Genomic DNA, 18,938 nt, shown 5'->3' on the forward strand with positions numbered 1-18,938 from the left:
CCATTGAACTACCAAAATACTTCTTCACTGATTTAGAAAAAACCATAACAAAGTTCATTTGGAAGAACAAAAGATCAAGGATATCCAGGGAAATAATGAAAAAAAACACATATGATGGGGGCCTTGCAGTCCCTGACCTAAAACTATATTACAAAGCAGCAGTCATCAAAACAATTTGGTACTGGCTAAGAAATAGAAAGGAAGATCAGTGGAATAGACTGGGGGAAAGCGACCTCAGCAAGACAGTATACGATAAACCCAAAGATCCCAGCTTTTGGGACAAAAATCCACTATTTCATAAAAACTGCTGGGAAAATTGGAAGACAGTGTGGGAGAGACTAGGAATAGATCAACACCTCACACCCTACACCAAGATAAATTCAAAATGGGTGAGTGACTTAAACATAAAGAAGGAAACCATAAGTAAATTGGGTAAACACAGAATAGTATACATGTCAGACCTTTGGGAGGGGAAAGGCTTTAAAACCAAGCAAGATATAGAAAGAATCACAAAATGTAAAATAAATAATTTTGACTACATCAAACTAAAAAGCTTTTGTACAAACAAAACCAATATAACTAAAATCAGAAGGGAAACAACAAATTGGGAAAAAATCTTCATAGAAACCTCTGACAAAGGTTTAATTACTCATATTTATAATGAGCTAAATCAATTGTACAAAAAATCAAGCCATTCTCCAATTGATAAATGGGCAAGGGAAATGGATAGGCAGTTCTCAGATAAAGAAATCAAAACTATTAACAAGCACATGAAGAAGTGTTCTACATCTCTTATAATCAGAGAGATGCAAATCAAAACAACTCTGAGGTATCACCTCACACCTAGCAGATTGGCTAACATAACAGCAAAGGAAAGTAATGAATGCTGGAGGGGATGTGGCAAAGTAGGGACATTAATTCATTGCTGGTGGAGTTGTGAACTGATCCAACCATTCTGGAGGGCAATTTGGAACTATGCCCAAAGGGCAACAAAAGAATATCTACCCTTTGACCCAGCCATAGCACTGCTGGGTCTGTACCCCAAAGAGATAATGGACACAAAGACTTGTACAAAAATATTCATAGCTGCGCTCTTTGTGGTGGCCCAAAACTGGAAAACGAGGGGATGCCCATCAATTGGGGAATGGCTGAACAAACTGTGGTATATGTTGGTGATGGAGTACTATTGTGCTAAAAGGAATAATAAAGTGGAGAAGTTCCATGGAGACTGGAACAACCTCCAGGAAGTGATGCAGAGCGAGAGGAGCAGAACCAGGAGAACATTGTACACAGAGACAAACACACTGTGGTATCATCGAACGTAATGGACTTCTCCATTAGTGGTGGTGTAATGTCCCTGAACAACTTGCAGGGACCCAGGAGAAAAAAACACCATTCATAAGCAAAGGATAAACTATGGGAGTGGAAACACCGAGAAAAAGCAACTGCCTGAATACAAAGATTGAGGGGACATGACAGAGGATAGACTCTAAATGAACACTCTAATGCAAATACTATCAACAAAGCAATGGGTTCAAATCAAGAAAACATCTAATGCCCAGTGGACTTACGCGTCGGCTATGGGGGGTTGGGGGGGGGGAGGAAAAGAAAATGATCTATGTCTTTAACGAATAATGCTTGGAAATGACCAAATAAAATATATTTTTAAAAAAAAAAAAAAAAAAAAAAACAAAAACTTGAACTAAGTGGAGAGGCTCAGCAAACCACTTAGAGAATTCACACCCTTAGAAATTCAATCAGGAAACTGTGACCATTTTGATGAGAAATTGGCCTTCAGAGGCCTTTGATAAGAGTTAACACCTTCAGAGGATGAGAGGTGTGAATCATCCCACAGACACTGCCCCCTAGGCAATTTGGAAACTATGATTGGCCCTTGTGAAAGGAGGAAGGGACAAGAAGCCACTATAAAAGGTCCTGAATTTCTGTGGCTAGAAAAGTCGGACTCCAAGAAGGAAGTCTGCTTCAAGAAGGAGTTGGACTTCAAGAAGGAAGTCATCTTAAGGAAGAAAGTCGGCTCAAGGAAGAAAGTTGGCCTCAGGAGTCACTTTCAGCTTGAGTCATCGTCTGGACTTTGAGCAATAATACTTTGAATCAGCAACAACCATTATTATTTATAATCATATATTTTAGTCAAACCATTAAAATTTAATTCTTACAGTTGTTGGTTTAATTATATGTCTCAGAGGTTGTCTCCAACTCAGAATGAACCCAACATGGCTGAGTTCACTCAGAACTGAATAATGGCTCTGAGGTAAACCTCAGACCCCACCAAGCAGGATCTCCAGGTAAAACTTCTCTTAGGCAGTGTTGGTAAAACAGTTAGGTATACCTAGATCTTTGATAAGATGTTCTTTCTAATGAAACAGGAACTTCCAAAGGCAGTCTACAGGTTTTTTCTCCCACAAAAGTTTGAAGTAGGAAACTCTCAGAAGAAAGCAGTCCTCCTTTCCCAGCCCAGTACAGGAAGTGACAGTTGCTCACTCAACTAGCTTCCTCCAGCTCCCTGTACATTCCAAGATTCTTTCCAGGATTCTTGGAATGGACTCATGCTAGTAGCTCTGGGGACAGCATCTAATATTCTTAAACTTAACGTTATCAAAGTTTATCTTTCTATAATCCTATTCTTATAGCGGCCAGAAAAAAAACCAATTCAAATACCATGGAACTATAGTCAAGAGGACTTAGCAACCTCCATATTAAAGGATTGAGAGGCTTGAAATGTAATATTGCAGAAAGTAAAAGATCTAGGTTTACAACCCAGAATCACCTATCCAGCAGAACTGATTATATTCTTTCGGGGGGGGGGGGGATGGTTATTTAATAAAATAGATTATTTCCAAGCACTCCTGATGAAAATATCAGACCTAAACAGAAAATCTGATGTCCAAACACAAGACGCAAGAAAAGTCTAAAAAAGAAAATGAGGGAAAATATAGGGGATTCAATAAGGTCAAACTGTATATATTCCTACATGGAAATAAGATACTTGTAATTCTTAAATTTTTTAATTTATATTAGAGCAGTTAAAAGGAGTATACCTAGACAGAGGATGAGGGAGTAAGCTGATTTGGATGACATGATATGCAAAAAAAAAAAATCAAGGTGTGAAAAAAAGAGGATTGCACTGAGAGACAAGGGAAGGAAAAGTGGAATGGAGTAAATTATGTCACCAAAAGAGGCAAGAAAAACTAGTAGAGTGGAGGGGAGGATGAAGGTGATGATGGGCAATGTGAATTTTAGATTTATTCCATTCTGCTTAGTCTAACAAAAGAGGAATGTCTACACCCCTACTTAAGGATTAAATATTGAGGAGAATGACCTATGACAGACATGTGCTAGCAAATGACAAGTCAGAAACAACTGACAGACCCCTGGGCTGTTCTAAGTCAAGCTTAAGCTACCATTGGTACATGTGAGATGCAGGAAAATGATGTAAAAACAGTCTATATATTTTGCGTCACTTCTTCTCTCCGATCTCTTTTGGCAGAGAGGTGGCTCTGGCCACAGAGTGCTGGGTGTCTTGGCATCTTGGCATGGCGGCAGCTATTGTCTGGGTTTGTTGGTGAGTTTCCTTGATACAATACTGGGAGAAGCTTAGTAGCCTAGTTCAGGTGAGACATCTTCACTGAGCTCTCTCGGAGTTTAGGCTGATTCTTTTTTCCTTTACCTTCCAACCACTATCTTCATAGGAAAGCATTTAATCTTCTTCAAAGACCTCATGGTGGAGGTCTTTGAACTCCCCCTGGCAAAGGCCAGGTGGGAGAAATCCTATACCCTCTCCCTCTCTCTTCCCCTTAATTCCTTCCCTCTATATTAATTAAACTACCATAAAATTTCCAAACTGACTTGGGTATTTTATTTGGGATAGTCTCTGGCTACCAAATTAATTTAGATTAAGTCACAATTACCTTTACATTACCTTTACCTAAATTTACTAAAATTAGCTTTACATTTTACCCTAAATTTACCTTTATTTCCTTACAGCAATGTTTGACGTTTATTCTCACCAGAATTGTCTCAGAGAGAGAATAACAACCGTATTTATTCAGGTATAGAATCCTATCTTACCCTATATAGAAGCAGAAGGGGATTAAGACAAGAGAGAGGGAAAGGAAGTAGAGTGGTGATTAAAAGCAAAACACCTGTGAGGAATGACTGAGTGAAAGGAGAAAGACCAGAATCAAAAGGGGGAAAAATAAGATGGAGGGGAATACACAGTTGATAATCACTGAGAATGTAAATGAAATGACCTCCCCATAAAATAGGAGTGTAGAACAGAGTGGATTAAAAACTAGAATCCTATGATATATTGTTTGCAAGAAACACATTTGAGACAGGGAGATGCACACAGGGTAAAGGTGAGGGGATGGAACAGAATCTATAGTGCATCATCTGAAGTAAAAAAAAAATCAGGAGTAGCAATAATGATATCAGATAAAGCTAAAGAAAAATAGATCTAATTAAAAGAGACAAGGAAGGAAATTACATCTTTCTTTTTTAATTAATTTAGAATATTTTTCCATAGTTCCATGATTCATGTTCTTTCCTTCCCCTTCTCCCTCCCTCCTCCCAAAGTCAATGAGCAATTTCACTGGATTTTACAAGTATCATTGTTCAAAACCTTTTTCCAAATTATTAATATTTGCAATAGAGTGATCATTTGAAGTAAATATCCCCAATCATATATCCATTGAACCTTGTGATCAATCATATGTTTTTCTTCTTTGTTTCTGCTCCCACAGTTCTTTCTCTGGATGTGGATAGCATTCTTTCTCATAAGTCCCTCAGAATTCTCTTGGGTCATTGCATTGCTGCTAGTACAAAAGTCCATTACAGTCAATTGTGCCATAATGTATCCATCTCTGAATACAATGCTCTCTTGGTTCTGATCATTTTACTCTGCATCAATTCCTGGAGATCTTTCCAGTCCACATGGAATTCCTCTACTTCATTATTCCTTTCAACATAATAGTATTCTGTTACCATTAGATACCACAATTTGTTCAGCTATTCCCCAATCAAGGGGTACTCCCCTCATTTTCCAGTTTTTTGCCACAACAAATAGCATGGCTATAAATATTTTTGTGCATGTATTTTTCATTATTATCTCTTTGGGGTACAAACCCGGTAATGGTATTGCTGGATCAAAGGGCATTTAAAGCTCTTTGGACATAATTTCAAATTGCTTTCCATAATGGTTGGATTAATTCACAACTCCACCAACAATGCATTCATGTCCCAATTTTGCCACATTCCTCCAACATTTGTTACTTTCTTTTGCTGTCATGTTAGCCAATCTGCTAGGTGTGAGGTGGTACTTCAGAGTTGTTTTGATTTTCATTTCTCTAATTATAAGACATTTAGAACCCTTTTTCATATGCTTAATGATAGTTTTTATTTCTTCATCTGAAAAATATCTATTCATGTCCCTTGGTTAAAAAAAACTTTAATTTAATGTAATCAAAACTATTCCTTTTACATTTTGCAATATTCTCTATCTCTTGCTTGATCTTAAATTCTTTCCTTTCCCATAAAACAGACAGGTATACTATTCTATGATCACCTAATTAACTTAAAATTTCACTCTTTATATTTAAGTCATTTACTCATTCTGAATTTATCTTGGTATAGGATGTGAGATGTTGATCTAAACAAATTACATCTTTCTAAAGGGTACTATAGACAGTGAAGTCATATCAACATTAAACACATATGCATAAAATGGGATAGCTTCCAAATTTTTAAAGGAGAAATTAAATTAGCTTCAGGAGGAAATAGTAAAACTATCTTAGTAGTAGACTTCAGCTTTCTCCTTTCAGATCTAGAAAAATCAAACCAAAAAATAAACAAGAAAGAAGTAAATTAAATTTTAGAAAACTTGGGTTTAATAGATATCTGAAGAAAATTGAATGGGAATAGAAAGGAATAAACCTCTTTTTCAGCAGTACATGAACTTCTACACAAAAACTGACTTCATATGAAGGCATTAAAACTTTATAACCAAATGCAGAAAAGAAGAAATAATAAATTCATCTTTTCCAAATCATAACACAATAAAAATTATTATCATGTGTGGAGAGCCATCACCGCTGCTGTCTGGGGAAATTGAGACTACAAAGCAGCCCCCAGAAAATAAGGCAACCACTGAACCCCTTTCTGTGTGACTTCTCTCTCTAATGGAATTGTTATGATTATTGTACTCTCCCCAATACAGGAGAAATAATATGAGAGCAAATACTTATAAAGTTAACATACATATATCCCACTGTAATCCCCCCAGATTATTGCCCTAAAATATTACATTCACAGAATTAAAACCTAAAGATTATTACCCATTACCTCCCTCCTTTCCCTCTCCACAGAGTTACATTCACTCCTATTATAAGCCAGGCAAGCCAAGAACATCAATCAGTTTCAAGCTCAGGTCTACAGGACACACTCCACAGATTTGTTACATAACAACCATAACACCTTGACAGGTGCCCGAGTCAAGCACAAGAAATATACAACTTGGAAATTGAGGAAAATCACAATTCTGGTCTGTCTTAAATTATTCTTTAACCCTATACCTAGCTAAGAAATGTTTTGTTACTCTTCTCCTAAGTAATTGTGATTGATTGTGAAAGCTGACGAAAAGTAACAGTGATTCTCTTAATTGGTCAACCCCTAGGTCAGAAGGGACTAACCTCCAGATTACCCTACTCATGTCATTTATCTCAATCTTTGCTGTAGCAACAATGTTTCTTGACTATCTCCTTAGGCTTCGAGTCTGTTGTTGGGTTCTAAGGAAACATGTATGTTGAGAAAAGATTGTGTTCCAAGAAAGTATGTACTCACTGAACCTATAAAATAAACTAACCTCGTGCCATGGCAGAGCACTATGTGATGCTTACACATGTAGGACTGAGCATACAGTGCCTCTCATCATTTATTTAACTGAATCGTCCCACTTAGACAGAAGGACCTTCCCCTATGAGAGACTGCTGGCTCAGCTCTCAAAGATCAAGAAGGGTCCAGGGAAAGTAAAATAAAAAAATTAATTGGAAGCTAAATAATCTAATGCCCAAAAAGGGGTAGGTCAAAGAACAAATTATGGAAACAACCAATAATTTCATTAATGGGAATGCAATGAGGAGACAACATATCAAAATTTATGGGATACAGCCAAAACAGTATTTAGGAGGAAATTTATATTTCTAAATGCATAGCTCAATAAAATAGAGGGGGAAACAGATCAATGAATTGGCCATGCAACTATAAAAACTAGAAATAAAAAATTAAGAGTTCCCAATTAAAGAATAAATTGGAAATTCAAAAAAATTAAAGGAGAAATTAATAAAATTGAAAGAAGAAAAGAAAAAGAAATTGAATGAATTAAAGTAGGGAATGAGGAAACTAAGTTATCACTCTTTTCAGATGATATGATAGTATACTTAGAGAATACTAGAGGATCAATTTAAAAACTAGTTGAAATAATTAATAACTTTAGTAAAGTTGAATGATAAAAAGTAAATCCACATAAGCCGTCAGTAATTTTATATATTACCAACAAAGTTCAGCAGCTAGAAAGAGATAGAAAGAGGAATTCCATTTAAAATAATTCTAGACAATATAAACTGACTCAGAATCTTCCTACAAGACAAACCTAGGAATTATATGAAAACAATTATAAAACACTTTCCACACAAATAAAGTTAGATCTAAACAATTAGAAAAAGCTTAATTGCTCATGGGTAGGCTGTCTCTAGATCTGGCTCTCAATCTACTGAGCTACCCAGCTGCCCCCGAACTTTATCATTATTAAGACAGAGAAAATATCCATAGAGAGCAAGGATGTGAATTGAATATGATGGAATGATATTAAAAATAAATACAATTGAGGCATGAGAAAGAGGAAGGGGAAAGGAAAAATAGAATGAGATAAATTTTCTCACATAAAAGAGGTGTGAGAAGATTTTTACATTGGAAGGGGAAATGGGGGAGATAGGAATGGAGCATGTAAACCTCATCAGACTTGGCTCAATGAGAGAAGAACAGACACAATCAATTGAATATATAAATCTATCTTATCCTGTAGGAAAGTAAAAGGGGAAGGGGATAAGAGAAGAGTGGGGGGGGGCTGATTAAAAAGAGGGCAAATTGGGGAAGGGGAAGATCAGAAACTAAATGGGGATAAATCATATGGAAAGTAACATACAGTAATCATAATGGTGCAAAAATTTTTTACAAGACTCTCTAATAAAGGTCTCATTTCTTAGATACATAGTAAAATGAGTCAAATGTGTAAGAACATAGTAAAATGAGTCAAATGTATAAGAATGTAATTCATTCTCCAATTGATAAATAATCAAAGAATATTAAAAGGCAGTTCTCAGACAAAGTAATTAAAGCTCTCTATAGTTATGCAAAAAATGCTCCAAATCACAATTAATAAGACAAATACCAATTAAAACAACTCTGAGATACCACCCCATACCTATCATATTGGCTATTATGACAAAAGGAAAATGACAGAACTTGGAGAGGATGTAGGAAAATTGAGACACTAATGCTCTGTTGGAGGAAGCTGTAAACTGATTTGATCATTTGGGAGAGCAATTTGGACCCATTGAGAATCTTAAAAACTACTCAGACTGTACCTTAGAAGATTTGGTTAAGCTATTCCTTTATTGTAACAATGGAGACACTTGGTCTAACAAGAATCAGGAATGTATTGGGAACTTTTAAAATTACTCCACCCTAATTAGACATACTTTAGGGGAAGATAAAATTGTAAACTCCTGATTGAACAATGAAAGTCCCTAACTCATATCTTATAGTAAAGCTAGAACCTTAAGATAGGTCTATTTTTAGATCTAATACAAAAAGGTGTTAAGTTCCTATAAAAGTTAAATTAATCACAAAAAGGTCAAGTAACTTACAAAAGGCAAGCTTAACAAAGAGGTGTGAAGTACTCAGAAGATATAATCTAACCAGAGAAAGTGAGAACCAAAGAAGATGAGAACTAAGAATGGGCATTCCTGGAAAAAAGCATCTACTGTGATTGGTAGACATGAAAATTTAGGGGAGGTGACATAAGAGAAATTTTCTTTAAAAGGAAGGGGTAAAAAGTCAGGAGGCAATTTGAGTTCGGAGTGGAGTTAGATTCTGAACTCAGTTCAGGAGATTCAATGGAGGACTGGAGCTTGCTTGAAGATGGTCTTGTGGTGAGTGATAAGACTGACTCCCTCTTCCTTAGGCTCAGGGAGGCCACTTTGGCCTAGGCCTTTAACTACTGCTTGGCTCAGCCTGAGCCAGAGCAGTTTAAATGAATTCTCTCTCTCTCTCTCTCTCTCTCTCTCTCTCTCTCTCGCCTTCCCTTAATTCCTTCTCTCTTTATTAATTAAAATCTCCATAATCCCCAGCTAACTTGGGTACTTTCATTTTTGGGAATTTTCCATGGTGACCACTTATTTAGATTTTAAAATTATCTTTACACCATGCCCAAAGGGTTATAAAACAGTACATATCCTTTGTCCCATCAATACCACTAGTAGTTTGTATCCCAAAGAAATAAAAACCAAAAGGGGAAGACCTTATATGTACAAAAAGATTTAAAGCATCTCTTTTTAGGAGGGTAAAGATTTAGAAAGTGAGGGGATACATATCACTTGAGGAATGGCTAAGTAAGTTCTAGTCTATGATTGTAATGGAATAATATTGTGGTTTAAGAAATAACAAGTAAGAGGAGTTCAGAAAAAAACTGAGAAGACTTACATAAACTGAAAGAAAGTAAAAGTACGTAGAACCAGAAGAACATTTGTACACAGTGACAGGAATACTGTACAATGAACAACTGTGAATAATTTAGCTATTCTCAGCAATACACTGACCCAAAACAATCTAAAAGGACTCACAATAAAAATGCCATCTGCTTCCAAACAAAGTACTGAAGGAATCTGAATAGAGACAAAAGCAAACTTTTTTCACTTTCTTAATTTTTGTTTTGAATTTCCTTCCACAAAAGGATTAATATGGAAAAATATTTTACATGTTTGCAAATGTAAAATCTATATGAGATTGCTTACCATCTTAGTGGGGGGATTAGAGGTGGGTGTAAGGAGGGAGGGAGAGAATTTGAGACCCAAAATTCTTTGAAAAATATTGAAAATTGTTTTTACATGTAATTGGGGAAAAAAGAAAAAAAATTTAAAACTCTAACCTCCTGATTTCTCAACTGATTCATTTCCTGTGATCTACTAATTGACCCTATCATGGCCTACAAAGATGTACATACTCTTGATTTTGGCATCATCTACAAATGTTCCACATCCATATTCATGATTTCTGAAATTCCTTTATCTGTTCAAAATTGGTTGTCATTCTGCCCATTCTTCTGCCTTACAACTTCAAATCTTGTTCTCACCATGGCATGTCCATCAAGGATTCACTGTATTTCTACTTCTCAACTTTTTTCCTAAGATACCAATCTAACATTGGCTACATTCTCTTCTCTTTCTCAGCTTGATCCCTTGGTAAATCAGTTCACCATGCCCCATTCTCTGAAATCCCTTACTCCTTTATCCTATCAAAGAATCATATCCTTCTAAACCCCAGCCTTGTTTTTCTCCCACTATCCACTACCTTTGTTTCTATTCTTGACATGATGAATGATGCTAGAAAAAATAACTAAACCATTCTCATGGGGTCCACTACAAGATTATGCTGCATAATTCATATGGTTCCTCACTATGGCAAGGAAATCCTTTTACATCTCTCTAATAAATTCATTATTCCACACACTGAAGTGGTTTGCCAAACCTTGTCATCCTTCAAACTTTCCATGTCTCCCCTTCCCTCCACCCTTTTAGCAGAGAATTTTGTCTATTTCACTAAAAAAAATGAAGCCATCTCTCCTCTTTCTCATTTCACAACACTCAGATGCATTCTACCACTATCCCTTCTTTCACTCCCATTTCATGGTCTTACTTATCAAGGCAGATGTCTCTCCATGCATGTGATCCCATTCCATCTTGCCTTCTCCATCAGGTTGCCCCAACTCTCATCCCCACTCACTTATTTTCAATTGCTCCATCTCTATTGGCTGCTTCTCTACTGCCTGACCATATTTCTCTCATCCTCAAAAATAACCTCATTTATTCTATTCTTCTCCACTACCTACATCTCTCTTCCCTTTCCTGGCTAAAGTTGAGAGAGTAGAAAGAAGGCTGTCCGTGATAAATGCTTATGGGTCTATTGCCTTCTCTTCTTCACTTTTTTTCAGTCTGCTTGCAACTTCATCATTCAACTGAAACGTCTCTTTCCAAAATTACAAAGTATCTCTGAAATGGAAAACTGAGTGAGTTTTTCTCAGTCGCCATCCTTTTTGACTTTTCTATATTCTTTGACACAATTGATAAGTCTTATCCTCCTTGATACTTTTTCTAAGTTTTCATAACACTCCTCTGCTCTTTCCTTGTCCTCCTCCTATCTGTCAAACTGTTTCTCAGTCTCCTTTACTAGGTCTTTTTCAAGGTCATCCTGACTAAATATGAAGATCTCCCAAAGCTCTCTCCTGGACCCTTTTCTCCTTTTATACTATTTCACTTGGTGATCTTAGAATCTTCCATAGATTTACTTATCATGTCTATACAAATAGTTCTCACTTGTATTTATCCAGTCCTAATCACTTTCCTGATCTCCAGTCTTAAATCTCAAACTGCCTATTGGAAATCTTAAACTGAATGTACTATGGAAACCTTAAATTCAACATGTTTGAAATGATCTCACCTTCTTTCCCCAAAATCTCTCCCCTCTTCCTAAATTCCCCATTGCTGTCAAGGATATCACTATTCTTCCAGACACTTGGTTGTTACCTTTATCCTGTGTCTATTTGTTTGCACATAATTGTTTGCATGTTGTCCCCCCATTTAGACTATAAGTTTCTTGACTATTTATTGTTTTCGTCTTGCCTTTCTTTGCATCTTCAGCATTTAACACAGTGCCTGGAACACTATAGGAACTTAATAAATGCTTATGAATTACAGACTAAAGAGCCATTACTGTCTGGCTAGAAGACTTGGACTTTGTGAGCTGCTCAGAAAGTATTGATTCCTTGCTTTTTCCTCTCACAAGGTTTCCTCTCACAACTCCATTACCAACTCTGTGCTTTTTCTTTTTAAAATTTATTTATTTTGATTCTAAGACAGAAGGTAAGAGTTTTTTAAATAAATAAATGAAGTTTATTTATTTGTTACATTAAAATTCCCAGACTTCCGGTCAAATGGCGGCTTAGAGAAAGCTAAAGTTCAGATCTCCAGAAACCCTTCCCAACCGATCTCAAACTATAAGCTCCTAAGGCGCCGAAATTCAAACCGATCAACAGCATAGACCCTGGGAATCCTCCTCCTGGACCTGGACCTGGACCTGGATCAAAAGGTACAGCCCCCCTCAAAAGCCAGAACCCGAGATCACTTGGACCTAAGGGGCAGGAGCGCAGAGTCCAAGGCTCCGGGAAGCCGTGGCCCCTTCCCTGGCAGAGAGCAGGATCCTCTGAAACAACAGCAACCCTCAGGGCCAACAAAACAGCCTCACAGCCAGCTATTCTGAAGGCAACTTCCGGAAAGCAACCCGACCCAGTCCAGTCGAGGGGGCACCTTAGCAGCAGGGAAACAGAGAGAGCCGGGGGAGAGTGTGGCCCCCTGGTCCGACCCTTCCATTCCAGTTCCAGTGAAAGTCATTGCCTTAAGGCATACTCAGTTTAACCCAGGGAAAGCTCATAGAACCGACAATCTGCCCAGGACTAAAGCCTCTGAACACCAGACAGAGATAAGAAAAGCTAATCCTCCCCATTCAGAGATGGCAAACTCCACAGAAGCACAGAAGCCCCAAAATCCCAAGAAAAATAAGAAGAAAGGGGCAACTTTGGACACATTCTACGGAGCCAAAATACAAAATACAGAGGAGATAGAAGACGATACACAAGAAAATGCTCCAAAACCTCCCAAAGGAAATGGAAACTCTCCACAAACCCATGAAGAATTTGAATCAGAAATGACCAAAAAGATGGAAGCCTTCTGGAAGGAAAAGTGGGAAATAATGCAAAAGAAATTCACGCATCTACAAAACCGGTGTGACCAAACTGAAAAGGAAAACCAGGCTTTAAAGGCCAGAATCAGGCAACTGGAAGACAACGATCGTGTAAAAGAGCAAGAATTAATAAAGCAAAGCCAAAATACCAAGAAATTAGAAGAGAACATAAAATATCTCACCGACAAGGTGACAGATCTGGAAAATAGAGGGAGAAGAGATAATTTAAGAATAATTGGACTTCCAGAAAAGCCAGAAATAAACACCAAACTCGACATCGTGATACAAGACATTAAAATTCCCATATATCTCCCCCTTCCCCTCCTCTCCTCCCTTTAGAGAAGACACGATATGACAAAAAGATATAAGTAATATATAAAACCATATCTTACTTATTTCTATTTGTCATTTCTTTCTCTAGAGGTGTACATATGTATGTCATTCTTCAATATTTCTGTTGCTCTATAGAATGTTCTCTTGGTTCTACTTGATTCACTCTTATAATTTCATGTAGGTCTTTATCTGTTTTTTTTTTCAAATTAGCCTATTCATCATTTCTTATGATGAAATAACATTTCATACCAATCATATGCCACAACTTGTTTAGTCATTTCCCAATTATTGAGCATCTCCTCAAATTCTAGTTCTTTGATACCACATATTCAGCAGTCCCCAAAAATTGTCTTTATCTCCAAGAAGAGTATAATAGGCATAACAGGCAATTGATTTTTATTTTAAGTATTTATTAATGCACACTTAAGACTATTTTGTGTTTTACGTGTAGTGAGCACTCTAGCCTTCTTTCTCAGATCCAGCATGGTACATCCTTCTGTCAGAGTTCTAAGATAGGTTGAAGATTTAGAGTTGTTTCTTTGATACACTTGATTGGTCACCAGCTGTGTTCCCCTTGTTGTCATAGATCATTATCATTGACTCATTTCCACTTAACCACCTAACATGAAATGAATGTCTTTTACTAAGAGAAATATGCTTCAGCAATAAAGCAAAAATAGAAGTACAAACAGATGCCTCCAACACCATGAGGGCATATTTTTCTCTATACCACTTTAGTCACTGGGTGTGTAGTCAATTCAAAACTTAGCTTAGGCCTTATATAACATTGATGCCATCAAATTCACATCCAAAATCATTATTTCTGCCAGATAAATCCTAGTCTCAGCAACCACTAGGCTGGGTTCCTGAACATCAATCCCACAAGTCATTCTTTGCTTATCAGGGCATAGGTTCTGCACTACCTCTGAAACCCAGACTATTGAATACCCTGATGCTAAAGCCCCATCCAGATGTTTCAAACTCACAAGATCATGGAGGTTCCAGTCCCCTTCATTAAAAAGATAAAAAATTAAGAGGCCAGGGACCAAGACCATTTCTTATTTTTTTTTATTTTTTAACCCTTACCTTCTGTCTTAGAATAGATGCTAAATATTGTTTCCAAGGCAGAAGAGTGGTAAGGGCAAGTTAATTGGATGTGAATAACATTCTTTTTCATAAGAACCTCAGAATTGTCCTGGATCATCGCAATGCTGCTAGTAGAGAAGTCCATTACATTCTATTGTACCACAGTGTATCCATCTCTGTGTACAATGTTCTCCTGGTTCTGTTCCTCTCACTCTGCATCAATTCCTGGAGGTCATTCCAGTCTCCATGGAATTCCTCCAGTTCATTATTCCTTTCAGCACAATAGTATTCCATCACCAACGTATACCACAATTTGTTCAGCCATTCCCCAATTGAAGGGCATCCTCTCATTTTCCAATTTTCTGCCACAAAGAGCATGGTTATGAATATTTTTGTACAAGTATTTTTCCTTATTAACTCTTTGAGATACAAACCTAATAATGGTATGGCTGGATCAAATGGTATGTAATCTTTTAAATCCCTTTGGGCATGATTCCAAATTGCCACTCAGAATGGTTGGATCAATTCACAACTCCACCAGCAATGCATTAGTGTCCCAACTTTGCCACATCCCCTCCAACATTTATTAGTTTTCTTTGCTGTCATTTTAGCCAATCTGCTAGGTGAGAGGTGGTACCTCAGAGTTGTTTTGATTTGCATTTCTCTAATTATAAGAGATTTAGAACACCTTTTCATGGGTTTATTGATAATTTTGATTTCTTTTAATTGGGGTTAAGTGACTTGCCCAGGATCACACATCTAGGAAATGTCTGAGGCTAAATTAGAATCCAAGACTTTCCTTCTCTAGGACTGGCTTTCTAACCACTGAAGCACTTTGCCACCCTGGCCAAGGCCATTTCACTGTGTCATATGGCCTCAGAAAGGAGAAGGTCCTATGGCTTCTCTCTTTATATTATTGTCCCAAGTAAATGTGTCATCAATCAAATTCCAAATTCAAGAGCTCCCAGGTCAAGGTAAAAATACTGCAAACAGCCAGAAAGAAACAATTTAAATGTCATGATATCACAGTCAGAATTACATAGGACTTAGCAGCTTCCATGTTAAATTATCAAAAGGTTTGGAATATATTCCAGAAGGCAAAGGAACTAGGTGGCCCAGAACCACCTACCCAGCAAAACTGAGTATATTCTTTCAGGGGGGGAAATGGTCATTTATTAATATAGATTTCCAAGCATTCCTGATGAAAAGATCAGAACTAAACAAAAAATTTGACATTCAAATACGTGATTCAAGAGAAGCATCAAAAGGCAAATAAGAAATAGAAAATTTAAGGAATTCAATAAGGTCAAATTGTTTATATTCCTACATGGTAACATGATATTTAACTCTTAAAATTTTTATCAGTATTATAACACTTAGAAGAAGTATATACATACAGGGTGCAAGAGAAAGCTGATTAGGATGACATGATGTACAAAAAAATCAGTGGGTAAAAAAAGACAACTTCACTGAGAGAAGAGGGAAGGGCAACATAGAACAGTAAATTATCTCACCTAAAGAGATATGAAAAAAGTAGTACAGTGGAGGGGACGATGAGAGTAGTGATGGACAATGCTTAAACCTTACTCTCATCAAAATTGTCTCAGAGAGGGAATAACAATCATACTCATTTGGGTATAGAATTCTATTTCCACCTATAGAAAAATAGTATAGCAGTATGTCCTGCGGTTGCGACATAAAGTTTTCCTTTGTGGGTTGTAACTTGAGAAGAAGAAAGGAGTCTGAGGAAAATGGGTGATAACTCAAGACACACAGACAAGTTAATTGATATGGGGAGCAGCGCTTGCTCATGTAATGATCTCCTTTGAAAATTAATTAAAGGAAAACATGAGAAATAAGAGAATGTGTGGAAGTAAGCATTCCTAGATAGAGATAGGCAGAAATCAAGAGAGTCAAGAGAAGGACTAGAGAATCAAGAGAGTCAAGAAGATCAAGAGGAAGCACAGTGCCCTCACCCGCATTTATTGAGGTGTGGATTGGGAGGTGTTCAATGAATGCGTAACAAAGCATAGTTGATTGACATTGGTTGAAATGATAATGATGACAACAAAGAGGCTTGGGTAAATCTAACTGAGCTTTGCAAATGAGTTTGCTCCTCGCCCTATGTTAATTACCTGGCTCTGAACAAAGGCAGCATGGCCAAGTCAAGAGCCTAGCTCACAATCATACACTGACTATCAAGAGGTCTGACCATGTGTCTGGTAATACAATATCCATACATCAATCATACTTTCATGACTGGTATGTTACAAATAGGAGGAAAATAAGGTGTGTGGCAGGGTGTTAAAGGAGGGAAAAATAGGTGGTGGAGATTAAAAGCAAAACACTTGTGAGAAGGGACAGAGGAGAAAGAAAGATCAGGATTAAAAGGGGAAATGAGATGGAGGGGAATACATGGTTATGTAATAAAACAGATGATCGGTGTAGAGAACTATTTCTGGTTGTAGTGACTGGATACTCTGGCTTGAGACTAGAAAGCTGCTACTAGGGTAACCTCAGGGATGCCTATTTGTTATGGAGATAAATGAGAGATGATGCTAGAGAGGTTACTCTGGAGCTTGTCTATTGATCCCTAATTGCTAATAAGTCAAACTTTTCCTACCCTCCACCCTTCACTTCCCAGTCTCCACCCATGCCTCCCGTTTCCCTCCCCTGATCTTAGTCAGCCACCTTCTAAGAAACTCAGGGGAACTATGAGATTTCAGAGAAATAGCCTTCAGTCTTCCTTTCTCAAGTAAAGGGATTTATTGGGAACAACAGGGTAGAGAACTGAGGTAAGAGGGATGAGGGTGACCCTAATCTACAAGGAAAGGTTATGAGGATTATGGAAATTGTCAGTCTTATCACAGCTGTGACACAGAGACATCCAGAGAGATGGACAAGTGTCTTTCTTTTTTTCTTCTTTCTTTAGTCAGATAATCTCTCCTTGAGTAATTCAAGTCCAGACTGTCAAAAAACCACAAAGGTCTTTCTGCCTAAGTCAGGAAAAGCCAGTCTCTTTTGATCAGGAACCCAAAGAAGAGATTTCTCCCCTGGTCAGTCACCCCCAGAGAGAGCCAAAAGATCCCAATTCCTCTCCTCTCCCCAGGCTCCCAACTGACTCCTCCTGGGAACATTCTGTTTGGAATCTTCACCTTGATTTTGCAGATCAGGTCCCCAGTTTGGTCTGCATGCCTGGCTTGTCCTGCAAATCCTCTCTTTCTTCATGTCTCTTCCACAGTTAGTAATTATATCTGTGAATGTGAGTGGGATTGACTCAACTCATAAAACAGATGAGGCAGAGTGCATTAACAATCAGAATCTTATGATATGTTGTTTACAAGAAACACATTTGAGGCAAGGAGACACACACAGAGTAAAAGTAAGGGGATGGAACAGAATTATTGTGCATCATCTGAATTTAAAAAAGCAGAAGAAGCACTAATGATCTTAGACAAAGCTAAAAGAAAAATCAATCTAATTAAAAAAGATAAAGAAGGAAATTACATCTTGATAAAGGTACCATGGACAATTAAGTAATATCAATACTAAATATATATGAACCAAATGGTATAGCTTTCAAATGTTTAAAAGAGAAATTAAAATGAGCTGCAGGAGGAAGTAGATAGTAAAACTGTGCTAGCTGGAGACCTCAACTCTCCTCTCTCAGATCTAGGTAAATTGCATTAGAAAAATATACAAGAAAGAAGTAAAGGAATGAAATTTTATTTGTTTTTTAATTAAAAGTTTATTTATTTTAAATAGTTTTCCATGGTTATGATTCATTTTATTTCCCCCCTCCCAAAGTTAACAAGCAATGCCACTAAGTTTATACATGTATACAGTTATACATATATGTATTAAAGTGAATGAAATTTTAGATAAGTTAGATTTAATAGACTTCTGGAGAAAACTGAATGGGAACAGAAAGGAACATATCTTCTTTTCAGCACATGGTATCTGTGCAAAAATTGACCATGTATTAGGGCATAAAAACTTCACCATCAAATGTAGAAAAGCAGAAACAATAAATTCATTCTTTTCAGATTATAATGCAATAAAAATTATAATCAATAAGTGTCCATGGAAAGATAAATAAAAAATTAATTGGAATCTAAATTATCTAATTCTATAAAAAAGGGGTGTGTCAAATAACACATTATGGAAACAATCAATAATTGCATTAAAGAGAATGACAATGGAGAGACAACACATCATCCTATAAAGCTTACCACTGCACTCTCTATGTATACTTCTTCTAGCTAGTATGATAATAATAACATTTTTAGAGTTACAGATACCATCTTTCTATATAGGAATACATGCCATTTGATTTTATTGAAGCCCTTAATTTTTTTCTCTTTCTCATTTACCTTTTTATGTTTCTCTTGAATTCTGTATTTAGGCATCAAATTTTCTACTTAGGTCTT

The sequence above is a fragment of the Monodelphis domestica genome, chromosome 4 (genome assembly GCF_027887165.1).
Source record: "Monodelphis domestica isolate mMonDom1 chromosome 4, mMonDom1.pri, whole genome shotgun sequence".
Taxonomy (NCBI): Eukaryota; Metazoa; Chordata; class Mammalia; order Didelphimorphia; family Didelphidae; genus Monodelphis; species Monodelphis domestica.